This window comes from Papio anubis, chromosome 10, assembly GCF_008728515.1.
Source record: "Papio anubis isolate 15944 chromosome 10, Panubis1.0, whole genome shotgun sequence".
Taxonomy (NCBI): domain Eukaryota; kingdom Metazoa; phylum Chordata; class Mammalia; order Primates; family Cercopithecidae; genus Papio; species Papio anubis.
In genome coordinates, this window is record NC_044985.1 from 31,396,283 (window position 1) to 31,422,413 (window position 26,131).

The 26,131-nt window shown below is 40.4% G+C and overlaps 1 long non-coding RNA gene across 3 annotated transcripts in view; it reads right to left on the minus strand.

Annotated features, from left to right (window-relative positions):
* The window catches only part of LOC108581278, an 87,958-nt gene that overhangs the window by 35,099 nt on the left and 26,728 nt on the right, over positions 1 to 26,131 (minus strand). For 2 of the 3 annotated variants that reach the window (XR_004176511.1, XR_002516074.2), the window contains exon 2: positions 24,643 to 24,748. This is a non-coding gene — a long non-coding RNA (uncharacterized LOC108581278). Of the gene's footprint in view, positions 1 to 23,726; positions 24,749 to 26,131 lie in introns of those variants that run through there. The other variant, XR_004176510.1, reaches the window with a different exon arrangement.

A 26,131-nucleotide genomic window follows, 5' to 3' on the forward strand; every position in this document is an offset into this window, starting at 1 on the left:
GAAAGAATAAAGGTTTTGGACTAGCACTAAGAATTTAAGACAAAAGCCAAGACAGTTTTACTTATCCTAAAAAAGAAATAGACAGTTTATAGGATCTTATAAGCCGATTAGCCACTTCCCCCTTCCTAATAGCTGCAACGATCAGAAATCATTGCATCACTGCTATGACTAATTCCATAACTGTTCTCAAATAACACCAATTGACCATTAATCCGTGACTGTGGCCTAATTCTTAACTGATTGACAGCCAAAGAAAGGTCATTGGTCATAAACACATACACTAAAATGCTGGAAAAATCTCTTGACACGCACTGCTTCTTTTGGTGGCCTAAATTTACAGTTTCTTTTTTTTTTTTTAATTCAAAGGCCGTGAATGCAGATAGCTTTTCAGTTGTCCTTGTGTTTCTTGACTGAAAGAACCCTTTAAGTGCTCTCGAAATAGTTAGATGAATAGCAGAAACAATTGTATCTTTTCAACCCCAATCACATCAGTTCTAAGATTTTGATGAGTAAAAAGCACTAGGCAGGTTTTAAGTCAATAGTGGCCTTCCAATTTCTAAAGTTCTTTCAGAGTATAAGCACATTGCTTATACTCCTCTGGCATGGTTTTGCTCATTTGCAGGAAAACCATATTTTGTACCACATCCTCACATATTGATATGTTGAGGAAATACACAGCAAACACCACTTCCCATCCATCTGGTAAGCTTGTTAGAAAGATGAACACCCAGCGTTCAGATGTTTTTCACTCAGGTCTGAAATTCTATGCTCAGCATAATTTGCTTTTACTTTCAAGACAAATTTTAATCCAATAAGAAGAAATTCTGCTCCTTTTTTGAAAGCAAATGATACCAGTAAAGTCTAAAGGCCAGCCATGTTGGACATTGCCAAGATACATCTACAATTGGATTTCTGTTACGACCTAGAATCATAGGCAACAATTTTGAAAAAAATACAATTTTCTCCATTTTCTTAAAAGTAAGTGCAGCAGTTATGATTCATATAGTGATAATGTAAAACAAAGTCCCAAAAGAAATAATAAAAATGAGGGTAAGACACTTAATCTATCATTTCTAACAAACTGTTTTCCAAAGATCTTGACACTCATCTATCAGTACCCAGAATTACATAAGCTCTTTTTAGGTTGCAAATATTTTAAAAGCTTGAATCAAAACAATAAAAGTCAATTGAATAAGCAAAACCTGGCAGTGTTAGTGCCCACTGGAAACGGAGCCAAATGCTCTTATATAAAAAGCAATGAGAACAGAAGGTGCATGCATTGCTAGATTTGTCTCCCCCAATATTTTTGCAACCTCTTCTATTTGGAACTCAACTCTTCAGGGGAACTCTTCCTTTCTCTCCTGTTTTTGACACACTCTTCACATCATAAAGGTAGAACTTGTGGTTTTGCAAATCACATGTCAGTGGGAGAGAAAACAGCAATAAAGCAGACACACAACTGAGAATTTCTAAGTTATACCAAACACAAACCCTTAGGGTCCTATGCAACATAATTTTTTTAAATACCAGCATTAGTTTTCTTTGTGTGATTATAAGATGAATATATTATAGATTTTTTTTTATATTGACATGAAGAATCTCAGTAGAACGAACTCAGCCGCACTTGCTATTTTACAAAATCTGATATATCAAACTTTGTCGAGGGCCAATGGGTCCTGGAAGTACCCAAATGACTCTGCAGGAGCCAAAATGAGGTTCTGATGAAGAAGTAAAGACTACGAAAATAAAGAGTTCCAAAAAGGAAAGAATTTCAAAAAATGTCTATAGAGCAGTGCTTCCCAAACTGTAAGATACATGCACATCACTTGGGAATCTTGTGATAACACAGACTCTGGCTCTGCAGGCCTGGAGTAGGGCCCACCCTTCTGCACACCAAGGCAGCTCCCATGGGATGCTCATGCTGCTACTCTATGGGCCACATTTTGAAGAGCAAGTTTCTAGCGGCCCATCCCCCAGGAACCAAGAAATCCAAAACATGAAACTATTTAACAATAATTGTTTATGAAGTAAATGTTATAGAATAAACCTACTAAGCATTAGCACTGTGAAGAAACAGATGAAGTGTAAGAAGGAAAAACAGGAGAGTTTTACACACAAAATGTAAACTGTTACAAATCAACATGCATTTATTATGGACCTTTTATATATAAGGCAATGTTGTAGGAACAATAAAGGGTAAAAATATAAAAAGGGATAATTCCTACCCTCAAATTGCTCAGGCCTAGTACCCTAGCTCATAGACTCTCACCTTTCTTCAAATACAGCCCATCTCATTTGGAAAAACCCCTTTTATCTGGTTACTGCCGGCCATGTCCTCCAGTTCTGAGATCTTGTTACTAATTATCCCTTATCCCTCCCTTTCCTGTATTGTTCATCTGTCCACTCAGCCTTCTCTTCTGGCTACTTACTCTTCCTAAAGTACGTTTTTCTACCCTCTATGGCCATGGCTTCAATGACCAGTGGCTCCCAGTTCTCCACCTAAGGCAGAGACTTGCCTACTAAGATAATGTTCTTATTTCTAGTTGCCTACTGGACATCTCCTTCTAGCAAGTACAATTTAACTGAACTTACTATCATAGCTACAGAAGGCTTTTCTCCTCTCTCCCTATTTTCCAGAATCTGGTCTTTTCCTCAGCATCTCACAGCTACAATTCACCCTCTTAACTCACTTCTCTGCCTCTAGTCTCTCTCCACTCTGGTCCCTAATCCATAACTGTACCAGAACTCTCTTCCTATCAAATAAGTCTCTGTCACTTCTCTTACAAATTTTAGAACCCCTATGCAAAATGTACACACTTCTTATCTCCACATAGCAGATAAGAACCCTGGCAAGCCAACCCCAGGCTACCACTTTGATTGTTTCTTTTACTGTCCAAACCATATCTATGCAGCATATGCTTAACCCTCACAACTCAGATCACGAGTCACCAACGACATCATGCCCTCCAATAATTCTGCCTCTACACCTTTTGTTCCCTCTTCCTGGAATAGCTTTCCTCCTCTGCCTGGAATGAATGAATATAGGATGAATTTCAATTCATCCTATAAAATCCAGTCTAGCCGCCATGAAGCCTTTTCTGTTGGAGTTTGTTGTTCCCTCCTCTAAGATTCCTACAGCAGTCACTTCATACCTCTCTTAAGGCACATACTAAATCAGAGAATGCTATTAGCATCTGTTTCCTCTACTAACACAAGATCTTGTTGAGACCAGATACGATACCTTGCTCTTCTTCCATTACTGGTGCCAGGCACAGTGCTTGGACTCAAATAGATATTCAGTGAATGTTTACTGAATGACTGAGTGGACATAAAACAGAAACTAATAGTGCAATGATGCAGATGACAAATGACTTGTACCCATGGAAAGAGTCACAGGCATGCAAAGGAAAGAGTGTTCACTGTGTATAATTAAGCGCTAAAATGCATGCTCTATGAGATTCAGTGCAGACATTCAAGAACAGTCTTGTGTAGGAAAAGGAAGTGTAAGCTGGGCCTTGAGGGATGTATTACTCATGGACAGGTCTTGGAAGAGGCATTATCTGTAAAAAAGTATGGGGGGTGGGGCCGGGATACAATTGTATGCTATATGTAATAAGGTGATCATCTTGACCAAGGTAGACAGTATTTTTTTTAAAAATAAGTGATAAAGTTGATTAAGGGGCACAAGATGTACAGAGGGACAGACATAGGACTGTGAGTAGCATGCCACATCCTCTTGTGCCAAATCACATTTATTATTAGGAGATGTTGCTAGCTTTTTAACATCATTCTTGGGGCAATACAAGCTCATTCTTTCTAGTTCCGCCTCTATATATCTGCAATCATAAACTCTGTTGGTAATCAACTCCATAATGGTTGAAACTCATTTGAAGCTACTCCCAGCTTTCCTTTCTCGAAAGTCACTCTTCCATATGACATCTCCACATTGGGCCTTTTCATTCCATCTCCTGCAACATGGAAGCCCCATGGAGACTTGGGCAGGACCAAGAAATGCTGACTCTCTCAGATGCCGCATTTCCAGCTTCTTGGCTGGAGGTAGTGGTAGCGAAGACAACGTGAACACAGCTCCCGACCCTGTCCCACGTCCACCTCAGTGCCCCAAAGGCCATCCTAGTCCTGGTCCAATCCTGGACTGGGATTGTCTATGCAAGCCACTCCTCCAGATTAGAGCACTGAAGGTAGCTTCCAAGTTATTAATGATACCTGAGAAGAGACTAAGAGTATGCTATTATTAGTTGATGTTGCACTCTTGATCATTTGTTTCTTAGGTTAGTTGTAACAGAAAGAGCCCTGAAAAAACATGGTACATGTAAATGTAAAGCCAAGTTTCATGCACAAATAACTAAAATTCAGTATAAAATGTCAATTAAAAAGACAAATATTCTCTCTCTCTCTCTCTCAAAGGCTGAAAAACTACATTTTCAAAAACAAAGCGATTTTCTCTCCAAAGAAGTAGAGAACAGAATTCACCTTTGGGTAAACTGTTCCTTTTTGATTTGACATCGTTGCTTCAAGTGGGCTTCCTTAGTGACACAAATGGAAAGGAAGTTCCCACCCATTATTGTTATTGGGGAAGACTGTGAAGTAAACTGAGTGCAGGTGTTTTCTACTGAGAAAATAAGTGTTCTGTTTGGTAATGTAAACCAACAGAAACCCATGGGATATGAGTTTTAGCCAGATTCTTCACACTTGTTTCTTTCAAGGAAATGTTTCTTTTACTGTACTGTTTGACAGGGACAAACTACTGCTTGTTCTTGGGGAGCTATGTGAGTCTGAGGATGTGTGTGCGTGCCTGTGTGTGTTTTCCTGACCACTCAGAGGAGACAGGTTGGACAGGATAAGAGAAAGGTCAGTCACACCAGCCTGATCTTGACTATAGACAGGTCAAGATGAGAGACCATAAAAAAGAACTAGACCGAAAAACCTTTGAGAAATTTGGACTGGACCATATGTAGAACTGATGACTAAAAACCCCAGAAAGAACGAATGTAATATATTGATTTTTAGATAATTTATAGTAACTTTCCTGTTGGCATTGAAGATCCTCACCATACTCCCTTGAGGGGAGTGAGGGGAGGGGCTTAGGTTTCTCTCCAAAGGAAAAGATATTTTCTATCATTGTCTTTGGTAGTTTCCATTAGAGACCAGAAATGAGGCCCCAGAGGGGAGCCTTAATCTGGAAGGAAGAAGCCCCCTGATCTCTTTGAGTTGCCTACAGATACGAACTCTGAGGCCTAAGTAGCCCAGAGCATTCCAGGATGTACGGGCAGGGGAACAGCAAAGCACTGGGAAGGAGATTCTAAGGGTAGCCCTGGATCTGTGGGCCTTGAGGACAATCCCACATAGTCACAGCTAAAAGCTAGTGTCTAGGATGGATTTCCCTTCCATTGTTCCATTCTTACAAAAACTTTCAGCTTAGTCTCAGCTGTGCTTCTAGGGAATTTGAGGAAGGGTCCTAGAACACACAGACGGAAGTGGTAAAGGAAGCAAAGCGATCCTACTCCTTGGCCAGGGCCATTGTGCAGGTCAGCAATGTCACTCAGGAAAGGTCAGTTATCCAGCTCTGTAAGAGAACCTGCCTGGGCATTATGGCTGGATGCAGAGCCCAGAATGGGAGAAAGCAATACCCTGGAAGGACATAACTGAAGGCTCTTGTAAATACCTGGAAAGCAGTTTAAGTTTTTTCATTGGCAGGTGGGGGTAAAGGCATGGTATTAATAATATGCCTATTACTGAAAATGTGACCTACTTTTGACCAAACAGGCCAATGAGAGCCAGACATACAAGCAAATTAGAAGGCTTTAATGTTATTTTTTCTGATTATAATACTGATACATGCTCATTGCCAAGAAATTAGAAAATAAAGGTACCAACAAGAAAATTAAGCAAGCCACAATTCCAACACCAAGAGATAATCATGGTTACTGCTAGGCATTTTTATAATCTGTTTCCTTGTTCATTTACCTCTGGGTTAAAAGAAATTCAAAACTAAAGAGATTTTTGACCTTGCCCATACATACTTTTGATACACACTGAAGCCAAGGTGAAAGGGTCTTTTATTTAAGCATGCATCAGACCAATGCCCCTTAGTTTTCAGATGAGGATGTCAACCAACCCCATATTGGCTCTAACTAGAAAAATAACACTCTACACCTAATCGGCAATATAGAAAGACTGCATTCCAGGTGTTTGTAAGAAAGATTGTGAGCTCAGAGTCACTACCCCCCAATATTTTTCAAAAACTCTACTTAAAAAAAATTATTAACCAAGGATATTTGGGAGCCAGCACAATGATTCCTCTTTGTACTCCATAGTCTACCCTGATATTCCCATAGAGCCACACACCTAAACTATATCCTAATTTCTCATCTGATATACTGATGCTAACATTCTCTCAGGTTATGAAGTAATTTTTTAAAACACCATCGATAATGACCCATGATATCTATTTTGGGACTATCTCAACTTGTTTGGATATTTACTGTAATTCCAGTTTTTCACTATTATATCTAAAACAGCAATGATCATCTGTGTACCTAAATCTTGTAGCAAGACAATTAGAGGGTGGAACAGAGAAAAATGCCAAAGACAAGTTGCTACAGTGGAAAGCCCCTGAGTGACAGGGGCTACATAGGGAGTTACATTCTCACCTAAGACTAAGAGGCATGAGAGAGAACAAAGATAAATAAGAGTTTTTGCAAACCACACATCTGATAAAGAATTAATATCCCAAATACATAAGGAATTCAAACAATTCAACAGCAAGAGGACAAATAGCCCAATTAAAAAATGGGCAAATGTCCTGATTGGACATTTCTCAAAAGAAGATACACTCTTGGCCAACAGGTGCACAAAAAATGCTCAGCACCACTCATCATTAGGGAATGCAAATTAAAACCATAATGAGACATCATGTTATACCTGTTAGGATGGCTTTTATCAAAAAGGTGAAAGATAAGTGTTGGCAAGGATGCAAAGTAAAGGAAACTCTTTCACGTTGTGGGTAGTAATGTAAATTAGTACGGTCATTATGGAGAATAGTAGGGAGCCTCCTCCAAAAACTAAAAGCAGAACTACCATGTGATCCAGTAATTCCACCTCTGAGTATATACTCAAAGGAACTGAAATTAATATATTGAAGAAATATCAGCACTCTTATGTTCATTGCATCATTATGCACAATAGCTAAGATATGAAATCAACATAAGTGTTCATCAATAGATGAATGGATAAAGAAAATGTGGTATATATGCACAATGGAATACTATTCAGCCTTTAAAATGGGGAAATCATGTCATTTTTAACAACATGATTGAATCTGAAGGACATTATGCCAAGCGAAATAAGCCAGGCACAGACAGACAAGTGCCACACAATGTCACTTATATGTGAAATCTTTAAAAGTTGAGCTCAAAAATAGAGAATAGAATGATGTTTACCATAGGTTAGGGCTTGGGGAAGGAAGAAATGAGGAGTTATTGATCAAAGAATACACAGTTTCAGGCTGGGTGTGGTGCTCACTGCTGTAATCCCAACACTTTGGGAGGCCGAGGCAGGTGGATCACCTAAGGTCAGGAGTTCAAGACCAGCCTGACCAACATGGTGAAACCCCGTCTCTACTAAAAATACAAAAATTAGTTGGACATGGTGGCACATGCCTGTAATCTCAGCTACTTGGGAGGCTGAGGCAGGAGAATTGCTTGAACCTGGGAGGCGGAGATTGCAGTGAGCTGAGATCACACCATTACACTTCAGCCTGGCCGACAAGAGTGAAACTGTCTCAAAAAAAAAGAAAAAAAAAAAAGAGAGAGAATACAGAGTTTCAGAAAGATTGGGGGTATGGATTTTGACATCTATTGCACAGCAGGGTGACTGTAGTCAATGATAATATATTGCATATTTTAAAATAACTAAAAAAGTATATTTCAAATGTCTCACCATAAAAACCAATAGGTAAGCAAGGAGATGGATATGTTAATTCACTTGCTTTAATCATCTCACATTGTATACATACATCAAAATGTCACACTGTGTTCCATAAATGTATACAATTATGATTTGCCAATCAAAAATCATATTAATAGTAATAATTTTTTAAAGAGGCGCAAAGGTGGCTTGCTTCTCAATATTATCTAAGGACAATATTGCCTTCAGCTTATGAGGTATTAAAATACCTACCAAGAGTGTCACCTAGTTCTACAAATTCTCAGCTATTCAGTATGGTCGGGGAAAGATACATTTATTTTGATTACTCATATTCTATTTAGTGGAGAATTGCCATATATTCTATACACCAATGACTAATTTTATAAGGATTGGAACACAATGTTTTTCTAACACTAAAGCTAAGGAGAACAAAATTTATGTCTGTTGATAATTTTAAAGATTTGTCAGAATCTGATCATTAATTCATTCATTTCCCGAATATTTACTAAATCTGTCAGTATGTAGGGTGTTACATTAGGGGTTATTACATCAACAATCTATTGTCTATTTACTCATATCAGTATATATGTTATTCCGTCTGACTTTACATAAGATTTGAGGTGGCCATGCCATATAGTAGGGTAAAAATCATACTCTGTGCACAGTCCAGGTATCTTAGTTCAAGCTACTATCATGCAGTACCACAGACTAGGTAACTTAACAGAAATTTAATTCTCACAGTTCTGAGAAAGTTGGAAACCAAGATCAAGGTTTGGTTCCTGGTAAGGGCCCTCTTCCTGATTTGCAGGTCATTTTCCCATTGTATCCTCATCTGGTGGAGAGTGAGATCATCTCTCTTGTGTCTCTTTTTATAACAGTACTAATTCCATTCATGAGGGCTCCAACTTCATGACCTCATCTAAACCTAATTCTCTCCCAAAGTCCCCCACATCCTAACACCATCACATTGGAGGTTAGGGCTTCAACATAAGGATTTCCAGGAGACACAAGTAGTCAGTCCATGGCACCAGGCATCAAAAATTATTGTTAAAAAATAAAAAAGATGGCTGGTGCAGTGGCTCACGCCTGTAATCCCAGCACTTTGGGAGGCTGAGGCGGGTGGATCACGAAGTCAGGAGATGGAGACCATCCTGGCTAACACGGTGAAACCCCGTCTCTACTAAAAATACAAAAAATTAGCCGGGTGTGCTGGCGGGCGCCTGTAGTCCCAGCTACTCGGGAGGCTGAAGCAGGAGAATGGCGTGAACCTGGGAGGCGGAGCTTGCAGTGAGCAGAGATTGCGCCACTGCACTCCAGCCTGGGCGACAGAGCAAGATTCTGTCTCAAAAAAAAAAATCAAAAAAATCGAAAAGACAATAAAACCACCAAATTTGTAATCAGAAAGTATTTAATAATGTATTATTTTAAAAACTTTATTCTTCCTCAAAGCCCTCAAATATTGTCAAATAGACTCAACACATAGGTGAAATTATGTGGCAGACTTAATATATTGTTAATGTTATAAATAATAAGTATGGAAGAAATATCACATCTTTAATTTCTATAAATTGACTTAGTTTTGAGTCTCCTCCTGTCAGGGTGGTGGGAAACGCAATTTCAATCATGCTGAGAGCCCTCATGTTGGGCTGATATTCTGGGTCTTTTAAAGTTCCAAGGCACCATGGAGTCCCTAAGGGTCATTAGCCATCTGCCCAGAGTTGTTGGGACAGAGGTATCCTCTGTCCTAACCTGCATAGTCTCTCTAAATCTGCCACTCTGGTACCCTGAGGTGCACTTGAGGCCTGGACATTTTGGGCTAGGTCAGCACCCCAGGCCTAAAACCTTTCCCTCTGGCAGCCACTGATCATTTCCCCTGAGGTTGTGCTTTCAGAACAGGTTACAGTCAGAGAACAAGCCCCATGGCCTCTTCTCCAGGACCCAGTGACCTGCTCTCCCCACTACCATCCCAGCAGCAAGTTGATCCTCTTCAGTGGAGTTTACTGGGCACTGGATAAGTACAAGCACGCTTCCAAAAGTCGTGGAGGCATCACCTTGTAGAATGTCGTTCAATGTTTACCACCGCTCTGAACACGAGGCCACATCCCCTTACAGAGAAGGTAACTGAAACTCAGAGAGTTCAGGTAACTAACTTAAGATCACAGAGAGAGTAAGCCAGGACTACAATCATCATTCCCTATCATTCCCAATCTTACAATCCAATACCTTATAACAGCTCTGTCCATTAAAAAAAAAAAAAAAAACACAAAAATTGAAACACCAAGAGTTTAAGTGATTTATTCACAGCCACACAATCTGATATTCCTCTAATGGAACATGAAAAAAAAAAAAAAAGAACACAGAATTTAGGCTCATGAGCACCTAAAATGAAGCAAGACATCATCATATTATTAGTAGTGGCTAGAGTATAAAATTAACCATACTTGTCAAGAGAACAGGGACTTACCAAAAAGACAAAAATACATCACTTTTTTAAAAATTATAATGATTTAGCAAATATCTACTTAGTGGTTTCTATGTACAAAATTCCATGTTCCGTGCTCTGAGAGATAAGAAAAGGACTCCACCTCTGTCTTCCCAGAGCTTTCCAGCCAATGGAGAACACATAGGAGTACAAATAGATCAAGAAAGAGAATAGAAACTGGGGAAAAGGAATGTGGAGAGTGGCGGTGCGTAGGCTGAGCGTGGACACAGCCAGCCTCAAGTTTCCAAACCAGAGTGTAGGAACATGGGTATCAAGCAGACAGTGTGGGTGACCCCGCCTTCCTCCTTCTCCCAGAGGATGAGAATGCTGGAAGCTCAGCTGCTGCAGAATATAAACCATACGGATTGCCCAGAGTTACTGACTTGCCTAAAGCCATAAAAAAAATTGTGTGTGTGTGAGTTATTTTTCACTTCTTTTTCTGCCAGGATCAAGTATCAGCATTGTTATATTGAGAAACATGCCTTTTTCAACACACTAAAGAAGAGCTGGCCCAACCCGGTAGGGTAGGCATCAAACAGTTGTCAGAGGCAGGAAGTCTCCCAGACTCCAGCCCCAAGCTACAGCAGAGTAAATTTGAGACATTCAACAGATTTCTAATGCGCTGAGATGCCTGAACTAGCCTTCATATTTACTAGTAAAGAGACAAAGAATGTTGTTTTGACAGAGCCAAACGGAGATTTCAGGCAGATTTTGAATACTCAGATGAGTTTTTCAAGTTACATCTTTAAAAATGTTAAAAATGACTTCTCAGAACCTTAAAACTGCTGCAGAGATTTCCTTCCCATCGCTGGTTTACTGGAGCTCTTTTAGGAAATACCCAACAGTACCAGGGGCTTTGCACTACTATAACAAATAATTACACTCCATGTGTGCCCCCACCGTTGGCTGAATTCTTTACCCGAGAAAACTGTCAAGAGACTCCAGTTGCTCAGGGTTTTAGGTTTTGACTGACTCCTACCCCATCAGCGGCCAGGATCTCCATTTTCTTTGTCTTTGACTTTTCAGGAGACCCAGAGACTGAAATCCAATACTTTTGTCTGCATCTGCTGCTAAAAGCCTTTTTTTCCTGGCCATGCCACAGCTCCCTCGAGGCTCATTAAGCACATTTACATTTGGCTCTTAAAATCCGAAATAGCCCATTTCACGCCTAGCAATGGTATATTGATGAAAGAAGCACTCAGCGATGGCCTGTGGGATGAGAGTGAGGACTCGTTTGACTCCAGATATCTCCCACAAAGGATTTGTACATACTGTTAAGGACTTAAACAGAATCAGGCAAGCCATAGACTATTTTAGAAAGACACATGCACTCAAACACCATCGCTACGTGCCATCAAATGCACCCATTTGTGGGCAGAAAAAGTGGCAATGGCAAGGGTCTAAACTTGAGTGGAAATGCACAGAGATGCTTAAAGAGAGAGAGGAAGAGACTGAGACAGAAAGTGGAAGGAAGGAATAGGGACAGAAAGAGGAAAGAAGAGGGAACAGGAAGGAGTATGAGTAGAAAGGAGAGTCTGCATCAGATTTTAGTGTAGTTCATCTCAGAGTTGTAAGGATAAAAATGAGGAAACTGGGTCGGGGGGCTACTGAAAGCATATGAGTCATGTTTGGTCCGGATGGAAGTGAGTGAGCCATGCCTGGGACATGGAAGACTCATGACAAGACCAAAGGAGATACAGGTGGAGACACTTGAGAAAGAGAAAGAGACTCAATGGTTAAGGATTCTCTCTTTGACAATCTTCTTTCCTACCGACTCCCCACACTTAATGCCTGGAAATAAAGTAATATTTGTTTTTGTGACTCGTACCTTCTGGGGGGACTCAGCACACAAAGAAAGTGTCTTTTCACTCCTTCTAGCCCTTTCAAAAGGCATTCAATTCCACATCAGTTTCCTCAAGGACTCTCCAGAAACTCTTATCCATATTAGGGGGTTAAGGTGGAAAAGACAGCTTTCATTTTTCATTTTATACCTCTCTGTACTTTTTAAAAATAAAAGTAATAGATGCATGATTAAGGTTCAAAGTCAATAAGGATGATCTGTAATAGTGGCATAGTTTACATTTTGATTTTCTTATTTTTCTGTATTAAAAAAACCTGTCAAAAATGTTTTCACGGGTAGACTAGAAGGAAAGGGGTATCTACTGTATTGCTTTTACCTTCCTCTGCCATATATGTAAGCTGATTAAAATTTTATATCCATATAACTAGGTGGAATTTCCATTACAAAATGGATATGTTCCTGAAGACAAAAGCATAAATCAACTTTTTACCAACTGAACCTTCTTTTGAATGTGTCAAGAGCATTTGCTATTTACAGAAACATTTCACAATATCCTTCTATAAAATTGAATGGCTTTATGTATATAAAGCTGCAGTTGGTGACATTGTTTCAAATGGAGTTTCTGTGTGCAGCACAGAGAATTGCTCATGTGGGCAGGTTCTGGAGTCAGACAGAACAGTGCTGCTCCTCAGTACTTATATATCCTCGAGCAGGCTAGTTCACTTCTGTGCCCCTGTTTTCTCATCTACAAAGTGTACATAACATTGGCACCTCTTTTGTTAGGTTCATGAGAATTTTAAATATTAGAATCTATTTAGATCACTAACGACCTGGTATATCACAAAAACATCAATGTTATCTATTCTCATTATTCTTACCACTAGTGTGATTACTGTGCAGGTCATGATACTATTCTTACAGCACCTGTGAAGCTTGCAGGCCAGTCTTTCTTCTCCTTCCAACCAGACAGCAAACCCTTTGAGAACAAGACTGGTCTCAATCTAGGCTCTCAATGTTAGCTCCAGTGCTAGAACAGAGACACTGGTGATTGAATGAGATACTGCATCAAAAATGGTCCCCACAAGTCTCAATTCCTTGCAGCTGCTATGTAAATAACAACTCTGGTACCTAGCAGTGTGCCTGGGACAGACTGGGGGCCTGATAAAAGTGGATGAATGAGTGAATGAATCCACATAAATGTGTGGCATTCCCTAGAGCCTAAAAGATAATATATATGTAGTATACTCATATAATTAAATTCTAATTTTATTTTTCTTAACAAGGCCTTTAGGAAATTTAGGGCCGTCAAAGCTTCAGCTAAGTGAGGAAAGGCAAAAGCATAATTAGCGAGCCAAAAACAGATGATGTTTTCAGGAGGTTTCCATCTTGTTAAAAGGAAACAATTTGTGCAATCCTCACTAAACACACCTCATCTATCACTCTCGCAAGTCCTGCTCTCCCAGGGAGCTCTCAGCCCTGCTTTCCCTCCTCAGTTCTCTATGTTGAGCCAACAGACTTTAAATGTTTGTCAGCTGAAAGTGAAGCTGGGCCTTTAAAATTGGTCTCGCCCATGACAGCTGCTGCCCAGGAGTGTCTCCAGCCAAAGCATATATTTTATAAGATGTGGCCCCCAAATCTAGCGACTCCCACAGTTCAGAGCCATCAAGGCCACAATTTCTACATTAGTTGAAACCACCAATGTCAAGGCAGGCATTTGATGTTATTTTTCTTGATTGTTTTGTTCACATGTTGGGGTGTGTGTGAAAATCAGCAAGAATGTTAGTTGTAACTCTTCTTAAGGAAGATTCTCCATACAGCTAATTCTTAACTGAAAATGATGCTGCTACCTAGAGAGCGTCTGGGGCCCAACCAAGAGTGCGGGGAGTGGAACTTGAGTGGGAAGACCCAGGCTTGGTCAGTCCCTCCAAGAAGTAAGCAGAGCACTGTGGACAGCTCACAGTGTCCATTCGTCAGAACTCTCTCCATCCTCATCTCCATTTTACAGAGGAGAAAACTGAAGCTCAGAAAGGTGAGAAAAAGAAACCTCTCCAAGGACACAAAACCAGTTATTTGCTCCAGCTCATGCTCTCTCCTACTGTCCTCTTGACAATGTCTGGGTACTACAAAGAAAAACCCACAAAGGGTAGAGAGGAGAGCCTAAGAGGAGGAAACAGTCATACACTCTTGCTCAGCTGGGCTCCAACAAAATGGAAGTAATCTTGTGTTTATGTTACCAGCACTTGCAAATATTTACTCAGCAGCAACTGCAGGCAACACCCAAGGCTAGGTGAGAGGGTATAAAATATGATCCCTACCTTTGAAGAGGGATCCTAGGAGGTAGCTCCAGATGAAGATGCAAAAACAGAAGATAATCACAGCCAACATTTATCACAATCTAATGCTAGCCTCTTTTCTTTCTTTTCTTTTTCTATTTTTGTATTTATGTATTTATTTATGTATTTATGTATGTATGTATTTATTTATTTATTTATTTTTGAGATGGAGTCTCGCTCTGTTGCCCAGGCTGGAGCGCAGTGGCATGATCTCAGCTCATTGCAAACTCTGCCTTCGGGGTTCAAGAGATTCTCGTGCTTCAGCCTCCCAAGTAGCTGGGATTACAGGAGCACACCACCACGCCCAGCTAATTTTTATTTTTTTTTATACTTTAAGTTCTAGGGTACATGTGCACAACATGCGGGTTTGTTACATATGTATACATGTGCCATGTTGGTGTGCTGCACCCATTAACTCGTCATTTACATTAGGTATCTCCTAAGGCTATCTTCGCCCCTCGCCCCTCCCCACAATAGGACCTGGTGTGTGATGCTCCCCTTCCTGTGTCCAACTGATCTCATTGTCCAATTCCCACCTATGAGTGAGAACATGAGGTGTTTGGTTTTCCGTTCTTGCGATAGTTTGCTGAGAATGATGGTTTCCAGCTACATCCATGTCCCTACAAAGGACACGAACTCATCCTTTTTTATGGCTGCATAGTATTCCATGGTGTATATGTGCCACATTTTCTTAATCCAGTCTGTCACTGATGGACATTTGGGTTGATTCCAAGTCTTTGCTATTGTGAATAGTGCCGCAATAAACATAGGTGTGCATGTGTCTTTATAGCAGCGTGGCTTATAATCCTTTGGGTATATCCCTAGTAATGGGATGGCTGGGTCAAATGGTATTTCTAGTTCTAGATCCTTGAGGAATCGCCACACTGTCTTCCACAATGGTTGAACTAGTTTACAGTCCCACCAACAGTGTAGAAGTGTTCCTATTTCTCCACATCCTCTCCAGCACCTGTTGTTTCCTGATTTTTTTAATGATTGCCATTCTAACTGGTGTGAGATGGTATCTCATTGTGGTTTTGATTTGCATTTCTCTGATGGCGAGTGATGATCAGCATTTTTTCATGTGTCTGTTGGCTGTATGAATGTCTTCTTTTGAGAAATGTCTGTTCATATCCTTTGCCCACTTTTTGATGGCGTTGTTTGTTTTTTTCTTGTAAATTTGATTGAGTTCTTTATAGGTTCTGGGTATTAGCCCTTTGTCAGATGAGTAGATTGCAAAACTTTTCTCCCATTCTGTAGGTTGCCTGTTCATTCTGATGGTAGTTTCTTTTGCTGCGCAGAAGCGCTTTAGTTTAATTAGATCCCATTTGTCAATTTTGGCTTTTGTTGCCATTGCTATTGGTGTTTTAGACATGAAGTCCTTGCCCATGCCTATGTCCTGAATGGTATTACCTAGGTTTTCTTCTAGAGTTTTTATGGTTTTAGGTCTAACATTTAAGTCTCTAATCCATCTTGGATTAATTTTCGTATAAGGAGTAAGGAAAGGATCCAATTTCAGCTTTCTACTTATGGCTAGCCAATTTTCCCAGCACCATTTATTAAATAGGGAATCCTTTCCCCATTTCTAGTTTTTGTCAGGTTTGTCAAAGATCAGATGCTGTAGATGTGTGGTATTATTTCTGAGGGCTCTGTTCTGTTCCATTGGTCTATATCTCTGTTTTGGTACCAGTACCATGCTGTTTTGGTTACTGTAGCCTCGTAGTATAGTTTGAAGTCAGGTAGCGTGATGCCTCCAGCTTTGTTCTTTTGGCTTAGGATAGTCTTGGCAACGTGGGGTCTTTTTTGGTTCCATGTTAACTTTAAAGCAGTTTTTTCCAGTTCTGTGAAGAAAGTCATTGGTAGCTTAATGGGGATGGCATTGAATCTATAAATTACCTTGGGCAGTATGGCCATTTTCACGATATTGATTCTTCCTATCCATGAGCATGGTATGTTCTTCCATTTGTTTGTGTCCTCTTTTATTTTACTGACCAGTGGTTTGTAGTTCTCCTTGAAGAGGTCCTTTACATCCCTCGTAAGTTGGCTTCCTAGGTATTTTATTCTTTTGGAAGCTATTGTGAATGGGAGTTCATTCATGATTTGGCTCTCTGTTTGTCTGTTACTGGTGTATAAGAATGCTTGTGATTTTTGCACATTGATTTTGTATCCTGAGACTTTGCTGAAGTTGCTTATCAGCTTAAGGAGATTTGGGGCTGAGACAATGGGGTTTTCTAAATATACAATCATGTCATCTGCACACAGGGACAATTTGACGTCTTCTTTTCCTAATTGAATACTCTTTATTTCTTTCTCTTGCCTGATTGCCCTAGCCAGAACTTCCAACACTATGTTGAATAGGAGTGGTGAGAGAGAGCATCCCTGTCTTGTGTCAGTTTTCGAAGAGAATGCTTCCAGTTTTTGCCCATTCAGCATGATATTGGCTGTGGGTTTGTCATAAATAGCTCTTATTATTTTGGGATACATGCCATCAATACCGAATTTATTGAGAGTTTGTAGCATGAAGCGCTGTTGAATTTTGTCAAAGGCCTTTTCTGCATCTATTGAGATAATCATGTGGTTTTTGTCTTTGGTTCTGTTTATATGCTGGATTACGTTTATTGATTTGCTTATGTTGAACCAGCCTTGCATCCCAGGGATGAAACTCGATCATGGTGGATAAGCTTTTTGATGTGCTGCTGGATTTGGTTTGCCAGTATTTTATTGAGCATTTTTGCATGAGGTTCATCAGGGATATTGGTCTAAAATTCTCTTTTTTTGTTGTATCTCTGTCAGGCTTTGGTATCAGGATGATGTTGGCCTCGTGAAATGAGTTAGGGAGGATTCCCTCTTTTTCTATTGATTGGAATAGTTTCAGAAGGAATGGTACCAACTCCTCCTTGTACCTCTGGTAGAATTCGGCTGCGAATCCATCTGGTCCTGGACTTTTTTTCGTTGGTAGGCTATTAATTATTGCCTCAATTTCAGAGCCTGCTATTGGTCTATTCAGGGACTCAACTTCTTCCTGGTTTAGTCTTGGGAGAGTGTAAGTGTCCAGGAAATTATCCATTTCTTCTAGGTTTTCTAGTTTATTTACATAGAGGTGTTTATAGTATTCTCTGATGGTAGTTTGTATTTCTGTGGGGTTGGTGGTGATATCCCCTTTATCATTTTTTATTGCATCTATTTGATTCTTCTCTCTTTTCTTCTTTATTAGTCTTGCTAGTGGTCTATCAATTTTGTTGATCTTTTCAAAAAAACAGCTTCTGGATTCATTGATTTTTTGGAGGGTTTTTGTGTCTCTATCTCCTTCAATTCTGCTCTGATGTTAGTTATTTCTTGCCTTCTGCTAGCTTTTGAATGTGTTTGCTCTTGCTTCTCTAGTTCTTTTAATTGTGATGTTAGGGTGTCAATTTTAGATATTTCCAGCTTTCTCTTGTGGGCATTTAGTGCTATAAATTTCCCTCTACACACTGCTTTAAATGTGTCCCAGAGATTCTGATATGTTGTATCTTTGTTCTCATTGGTTTCAAAGAACATCTTTATTTCTGCCTTCATTTCGTTATGTACCCAGTAGTCATTCAGGAGCAGGTTGTTCAGTTTCCATGTAGTTAGCGGTTTTGGTTGAGTTTCTTAGTCCTGAGTTCTAGTTTGATTGCACTGTGGTCTGAGAGATGGTTTGTTATAATTTCTGTTCTTGTACATTTGCAGAGGAGTGCTTTACTTCCAACTATGTGGTCAATTTTGGAATAAGTGCAATGAGGTGCAGAGAAGAATGTATATTCTGTTGATTTGGGGTGGAGAGTTCTGTAGATGTCTATTAGGTCCTCTTGGTGCAGAATTGAGTTCAATTCCTGGATATCCTTGTTAACTTTCTGTCTCGTTGATCTGTCTAATGTTGACAGTGGGGTGTTAAAGTCTCCCATTATTATTGTATGGGAGTCTAAGTCTCTTTGTAAGTCTCTAAGGACTTGCTTTATGAATCTGGGTGCTCCTCTATTGGGTGCATATATATTTAGGATAGTTAGCTCTTCCTGATGAATTGATCCCTTTGCCGTTATGTAATGGCCTTCTTTGTCTCTTTTGATCTTTGATGGTTTAAAGTCTGTTTTATCAGAGGCTAGGATTGCAACCCCTGCTTTTTTTTGTTTTCCGTTTGCTTGGTAGATCTTCCTCCATCCCTTTATTTTGAGCCCATGTGTGTCTCTGCATGTGAGATGGGTCTCCTGAATATAGCAAACTGATGGGTCTTGACTCTTTATCCAATTTGCCAGTCTGTGTCTTTTAATTGGACCATTTAGTCCATTTACATTTAAGGTTAATATTGTTATGTGTGATCTTGATCCTGTCATTATGATATTAGCTGGTTATTTTGCTCACTAGTTGATGCAGTTTCTTCCTAGCATCGATGGACTTTACATTTTGACATGTTTTTGCAATGGCTGGTACCTGTTATTCCTTTCCATGTTTAGTGCTTTCTTCAGAATCTCTTGTAGGGCAGGCCTGGTGGTGACAAAATCTCTAAGTATTTGCTTGTCTGTAAAGGATTGTATTTCTCCTTCACTTATGAAATGTAGTTTGGCTGGATATGAAATTGTGGGTTGAAAATTCTTTTCTTTAAGAATGTTGAATATTGGCCCCCACTCTCTTCTGGCTTGGAGAGTTTCTGCCGAGAGATCTGCTCTTAGTCCAGTGGGCTTCCCTTTGTGTGTAACCTGACCTTTCTCTCTGGCTGCCCTTAACATTTTTTCCTTCATTTCAACTTTGGTGAATCTGACAATTATGTGTCTTGGAGTTGCTCTTCTCAAGGAGTATCTTTGTGACGTTCTCTGTATTTCCTGAATTTGAATGTTGGCCTGCCTTACTAGGTTGGGGAAGTTCTCCTGGATGATATCCTGCAGAGTGTTTCCAAGTTGGTTCCATTTTCCCCCTCATTTTCAGGCACTCCAATCAGACGTAGATTTGGTCTTTTCACATAATCCCATATTTCTTGGAGGCTTTGTTCATTTCTTTTTACTCTTTTTTCTCTACACTTCTCTTCTTGCTTCATTTCATTCATTTGATCTTCAATCACTGATACTCTTTCTTCCAGTTGATGGAGTCGGTTACTGAAGCTTGTGCATTTGTCACGTAGTTCTCGTGTTATGATTTTCATCTCTATCAGTTCTTTTAAGGACTTCTCTACATTGGTTATTCTAGTTAGCCATTCATCAAATCTTTTCTCAAGGTTTTTAAGTTTCTTTGCACTGGTTACGTAGTTCCTCTTTTAGCTCTGAGAAGTTTGATGAACTGAAGCCTTCTTCTCTCAACTCGTCAAAGTCATTCTCCGTCCAGCTTTGTTCTGTTGCTGGCGATGAGCTGCGTTCCTTTGGAGGGGAAGATGCACTCCCATTTTTTGAATTTCCAGCTTTTCTGCACTGCTTTTTCCCCATCTTTGTGGTTTTATCTGCCTTTGGTCTTTGATGATGGTGACGTACTGATGGGGTTTTGGTGTGGGTGTCCTTTCTGTTTGTTAGTTTTCCTTCTAACAGTCAGGACCCTCAGCTGTAGGTCTGTTGGAGTTTGCTTGAGGTCCACTCCAGACCCTGTTTGCCTGGGTATCAGCAGTGGAGGCTGCAGAAGACAGAATATTGCTGAACAGCAAGTGTTGCTGTCTGATTCTCACTCTGGAAGCTTCGTCTCAGGGGTGTACCCCACTGTGTGAGGTGTGAGGTGTCAGTCTGCACCTAGTGGGGGATGTCTCCCAGTTAGGGTACTCAGGGGTCAGGGACCTACTTGAGCAGGCAGTCTGTCTGTTCTCAGATCTCAACCTCCATGCTGGGAGATCCACTGCTCCTTTGTGTGTGTGTGTGTGTGTGTTTTTTTTTTTTTTTTTTTTTTTTTTGTAGAGATAGGGTTTCACCATGTTGCCCAGGCTGATCTGGAATTTCTGGACTCACGCAATCCACCCACATCTGCCTCCCAAAGTGCCGGGAATACAGGCATGAGCCACTGTGCCCAGTTGGCTTTTCAAGGATTACCTTCTTTAATCTTCGCAACATTACTGTCAGGTGGGTATAATGATATCCCCACTTCACAAATGAGGAAACAGGCTCAGAGAAGCCTCTACATAGTGGGTAAATCAAAAGATGGATTTTTTTTATATATATACTTTAAGTTATGGAATGCACATGTACAGAAAAAGTAGGTTTGTTACGTAGTTATGCACATGTCATGGTGGTTTGCTCACCTATTAACCCGTCATCTGCATTAGGTATTTCTCCTAATGCTATCCCTCCCTTAGCCCTCGACACCCAACAGGCCCCAGTGGGTGATGCTCTCCTTCCTGTGTCCATGTGTTTTCATTGTTCAACTCCTACTTATGAGTGAGAACATGGGGTGTTTGGTTTTCTGTTCCTGTGTTAGTTTGCTGAAAATCATGGTCTCCAGCTTCATCCATGTCCCTGCAAAGGACATGAACTCATCCTTTTTGATGGCTGCATAGTATTCCATGGTGTATATGTGCCACATTTTCTATATCCAGTCTATCATTGTTGGGCATTTGGGTTGGTTCCAAGTCTTTGCTATTGTGAACAGTGCTGCAATAAACATACATGTGCATGTGTCTTTATAGTAGAATGATTTATAATCCTTTGGGTGTATACCCAGTAATGGGATTGCTGGGTCAAATGGTATTTCTGGTTCTAGATCCTTGAGGAATCACCGCACTGTCTTCCACAATGGTTGAACTAATTTACACTCCCACCAACAGTGTAAAAGCATTCCTATTTCTCCACATCCTCTCCAGCATCTGTTGTTTCCTGACTTTTTGATGATCGCCATTCTAACCGGCATAAGATGGTATCTCATTGTGGTTTTGGTTTCCTTTTCTCTAATGACCAGTAATTACGAACTTTTTTTCATATTTTTTTGGCCACATAAATGTCTTACTTTGAAAAGCGTCTGTTCATATCCTTTGCCCACTTCTTGATGGGGTTGTTTTATTCTTGTAAAGTTGTTTAAGGTCCTTGTAGATTCTGGATATTAGCCCTTTGTCAGATGAATACATTGCAAACATTCTGTAGGTTGCCTGTTCACTCTGATGATAGTTTCTTTTGCTGTGCATAAGCTCTTTAGTTTAATTAGATTCCATTTGTCAATTTTGGCTTTTGTTTCAATTGCTTTTTGTGGTTTAGTCATGAAGTCTTTGCCCATGCCTATGTCCTGAATGATATTGCCTAGGTTATATTCAAGGGTTCTTATGGTTTTAGGTCTTACATTTAAGTCTTTAATCCATCTTGAGTTAATTTTTGTATAAGGTGTAAGGAAGGGTTCTAGTTTCAGTTTTCTGCATATGGCCAGCCAGTTTTCCCAACACCATTTATTAAATAGGGAATCCTTTCCCCCTTGCTTTTGTCAGGTTCATCAAAGATTGGATGGTTGTAAATGTGTGGCATTATTTCTGAGGTCTCTGCTCTGTTGCATTGGTGTATATTTATCTGTTTTGATACAAGTGCCATGGTGTTTTGGTTACTGCAGCCTTGTAGCATAGTTTGAAGTCAGGTAGCATGATGCCTCCAGCTTTGTTCTTTTTGCTTAGGATTGCCTTGGCTATACGGGCTCTTTTTTGGTTCCATATTAAATTTAAAGTAGTTTTTTCTAATTCTGTGAAGAAAGTCAATAGTAGTCTGATGGGAATAGCATTGATTCTACAAATTACTTTGGGAAGTATGGCCATTTTCACCATATTGATTCTCCCTATCCATGAGCATGGAATGTTTTTCCATTTGTTTGTGTCCTCTCTTATTTCGTTGAGCAGTGGTTTGTAGTTCTCCTTGAAGAGGTCCTTCACATCCCTTATAAGTTGTATTCCTAGGTATTTTATTCTCTTTGTAGCAATTGTGAATGGGAATTCACTGATGATTTGGCTCTCCATTTGTCTATTATTGGTGTATAGGAATGCTTGTGATTTTTGCACATTGATTTTGTATCCTGAGACTTTGCTGAAGTTGCTTATCAGTTTAAGGAGATTTGGGGCCGAGACGAAGGGGTTTTCTAAATATACAATGATATCTTTTTGACAATTTTTAACTTGTCAAAAAGACAGAATTTTAACCACAGACATCTGATGTGGAGTCTGTACTCCTAACCTGCCATTGGCCTCCTAGAGCTGCTGTAACAAACTGCCACAATCTAGATGTCTTTGAAAAAAAACGGGATGTATTGTGTCATGGTTCTGGAGGCTAGAAATTTGAAATCAAAGTCTTGGCCCTTCTAAGGGCCCTGGGGAAGAATCTATTCCATGTCTTTCTCTAACTTCTGGTGACAGCAGGCAACCCTCAGTGTTTCTTGGCTTGTAGATAACATCCGTCTAACCTGAGCCTTCACCTTCACACAACATTCTCCCATGTGTGTCTGTGTCCAAATTTCCCTCTCCTTATTAGGACACTAGTCATATTGGATTAAGGCCCACTTTAAGGACTTCATCTTAACTTGATTAAATCTGCAGATATCCTATTTCCACTTTATATGGAAATAGGTTAGGACCACAGCAGATCTTTTTTAGGGAAACACAGTTCAACCCATAATATAACCACTAGGCCATGCTGCCTCTCATAATGTCAATTTCAGGAAAAAAAACAAAAAACAAAAACAAACAAACAAACAAAAAAACCTACTGAACCTTCTCAGAGATATTTTCTAGTGTTTGCATATTGTTTTTCATTTAGCAACATGAAATCACATCCTGCTATCTATACTGGCAACTGAACAATTCCAGACCAGGAAAAAAAAAAAAAAAGACCTGTGTGATGGTTAATACTGAGTGTCAACTTGATCGGACTGAAGGATGCAAAGTCTTGATCCTGGGTGTGTCTGTGAGGGTGTTGCCAAATGAGATGAACATTTGAGTCAGTGGGCTGGAAAAGGCAGAACCATCCTTAATCTGGGCGGGTACAATCTAATCAGCTGCCAGCACGACCAGAATAAAAGCAGGCAGAAGAATATAAAAACGCTAGACTGGCTTAGCCTCTGAGCCTACATCTTTCTCCTGTGCTGGGTGCTTCCTGCTCTTGAACATTGGAATCCAGGTGCTTCATCTTTGGAACTCAGACTGGCTTCCTTGCTCCTCATCTTGCAGACAGCCTTTTGTGGGAACTTGTGATCATTTGAGTTAAACTACTTAATAAACTCCCCTTTATGTAGACATTTATTCTATTAGTTCTGTCCCTCTAGAATACTCTAATACACAAAGAGTCTCTCTGACCCACCCTACTGCCAAATCCTGATTCTGGTAGTGACTGTTTGGAAATGAGTGTATATAAAGTCTTGAACTTCATTTTGCACCAAGTTGACCCTCTGAAGCAGATTTGGCCCAAAGCTACTGTAAGACATCTGGAAGCAAGTCATACAAAGAATTTTAGAATATCCTGGCAGAAAAAGCCCTGATAGGTCCAACCACCACATTTCATAGGTGATTAGCATGAGTGTCAATGACCTATCTGACATCACATGGCTAATTATGACAGCAGGAAGAGAATGCAGTCTCCTGGCCCACAGCCCAAGTGTCTTCTCAGGCCTTCTAGGGCTGCTGGTCTTCTGTCTGTGTCCAGTGTGCCAAGGGTGCTCCTGAGGCTCTGCATTATCTTGGACTCCCAAAGAGGTGGGAATATCCAGCAAGCAGTGCACACATGCTCCAAGACAAGTGCTCCCACCCCATTTGCCTTCTGAAGTATCTCATTCTACAGTGAAGCTGAGCAACATCAGGCTGGGTAGCAGGAATGTTCCAAGTGCCAGGGTTTTACGCATGGCCCCAGGAGCCTACTTTCACTCTAGGATCCTCGGTTGTAAATGACACCTTAACAGCACTTCCTTTCTGCACTCGTTTCAGTTTGACAATTCAGATATGAAAACATTTGCCAAAAAGATAAGTGTAGAGTAAAAGACTCCAAAGAGAATAATTACATAGGTTCACCTCAGAGAATATTACTCTTCTCAATTAGACCTAGTTGGCAGTGTCTGATCGGGAGGCTGAGCAGAAAACATTCTCCATTAAGTACCATGCTCTGAGATTTCCTGGGTCACGGCAGCAGAAAGGAGAAGCTTACTTTCTCCATGGTTGTCCGTACAAAGGAGGGTGCAGTCTGTAGCAATGGTGTGTCCAGCTTCAGAAACAATTCTCTTACCAAATGGCTTTCCCACCAAGAATTGAGCCTGTTTAAGTAAATAAACAGTGAAAAGCTCCAGTGTGGATCACAATAAAAACTCTACTTAATGGCTACTCAATAGAATAATTTAGACTAAAATGTCTATCTATACAGTTCTTTTATGAAAAGGTAAAATCACAAGCTCATCCCACCTTGCTTTCTGAATTCCATCCTGTTGGGGCTGGGGTGGCAGGCATATTTATGCCCAGAGAGTAAACTGGGGTATGGGATGTAGGGAGAGTCAGGCAGCTGAGAGCAGTAGAAGTCTTGATTTTCTGATGCCCAGCTTGTCCATGCTTTTTTACTTTGCCACTTGAAGTGTGAGCAATTTATTCCTGGGTAGGTAGGATATATGAGAGTGCCTTAGGGTTGTTCTCCCTGCCTGAAACTTCCTCCCAGCCCTTCTCCCTCTTAGTAACTCCCGAGGCAGCCTGGACACTATTAAGCAATCCTACCACTCTTCCAGCATTTATGAGCCCCACCCCTAGGGCAGATGATGGGGAGCAGGCATGGGAGGGAAGCTAAGAACTGACTGGGCAGAAGCAGTTAGAGAAACTGGGAATAAAAGGAGAAAAATGAACTGTGCCCAGAAACAGTGCCTAGAGTGAAAAACCAAACTTGCATCACTCCAAGGGATTGGTATGGGATTAAGAACTGAATTGAAATCAGAGATGGAGGGGGAGCTCAGTGGAGAACCATACAAGGCAGAAAAGAGAAACAAATGGGAACCAACAGGCAGGTGAAGCTGGGAGGCCATAGCCAGTACCCATAACCAACTGCACAGGTGAAGCCTCATCTAGTTGGTGTTAGCTGCAGCTCTCAGTGAAGAGTTTTGTGGAGAGGTAGCACAGGGCACTGGAGTAAGAGATTGTGTTAAGTTAAAAGCACAGTAAGTGAGGGAATATTTTTCCCACTGTATCCTGTTTTCTCTGACACTTGAAGTGAGGGTGTGCTCTTGCTCACCTCTGTGTTCCTGACACCTCAACAAACAATGCCTGCTACAAAGTGTATGCTTCAAAAGTGGATATTATTGTGTGTTGTTCAGCTTGCCAAATGCAAGAATTGTCTTCTGATAAGACAACCCTGAGAGGTGATTAGGAGTTTCCACTTGACCATTTCACCTGCATTCAGGTAAAGCAGTTCTCTTTTCTCTGGGCAGCTCTAGCTATAAACAATGTTTCATACATTGCACATCCCTGTAACGTGCACATTTGAGCCTTAGCTCTGCCCTCTAGAGTCACTCAAAATAATTCTCACACTATCCCTTTTCCACATGAAAGTGCCACCCCAAGGATAACGGTTTGCAGAATGCCCCTAGTGATGTCCTCTGAAGTTGACATAATCCTGTATCCTTTCTTCAAGAGACTGATAGGGAATAGTGTAAGCTTGG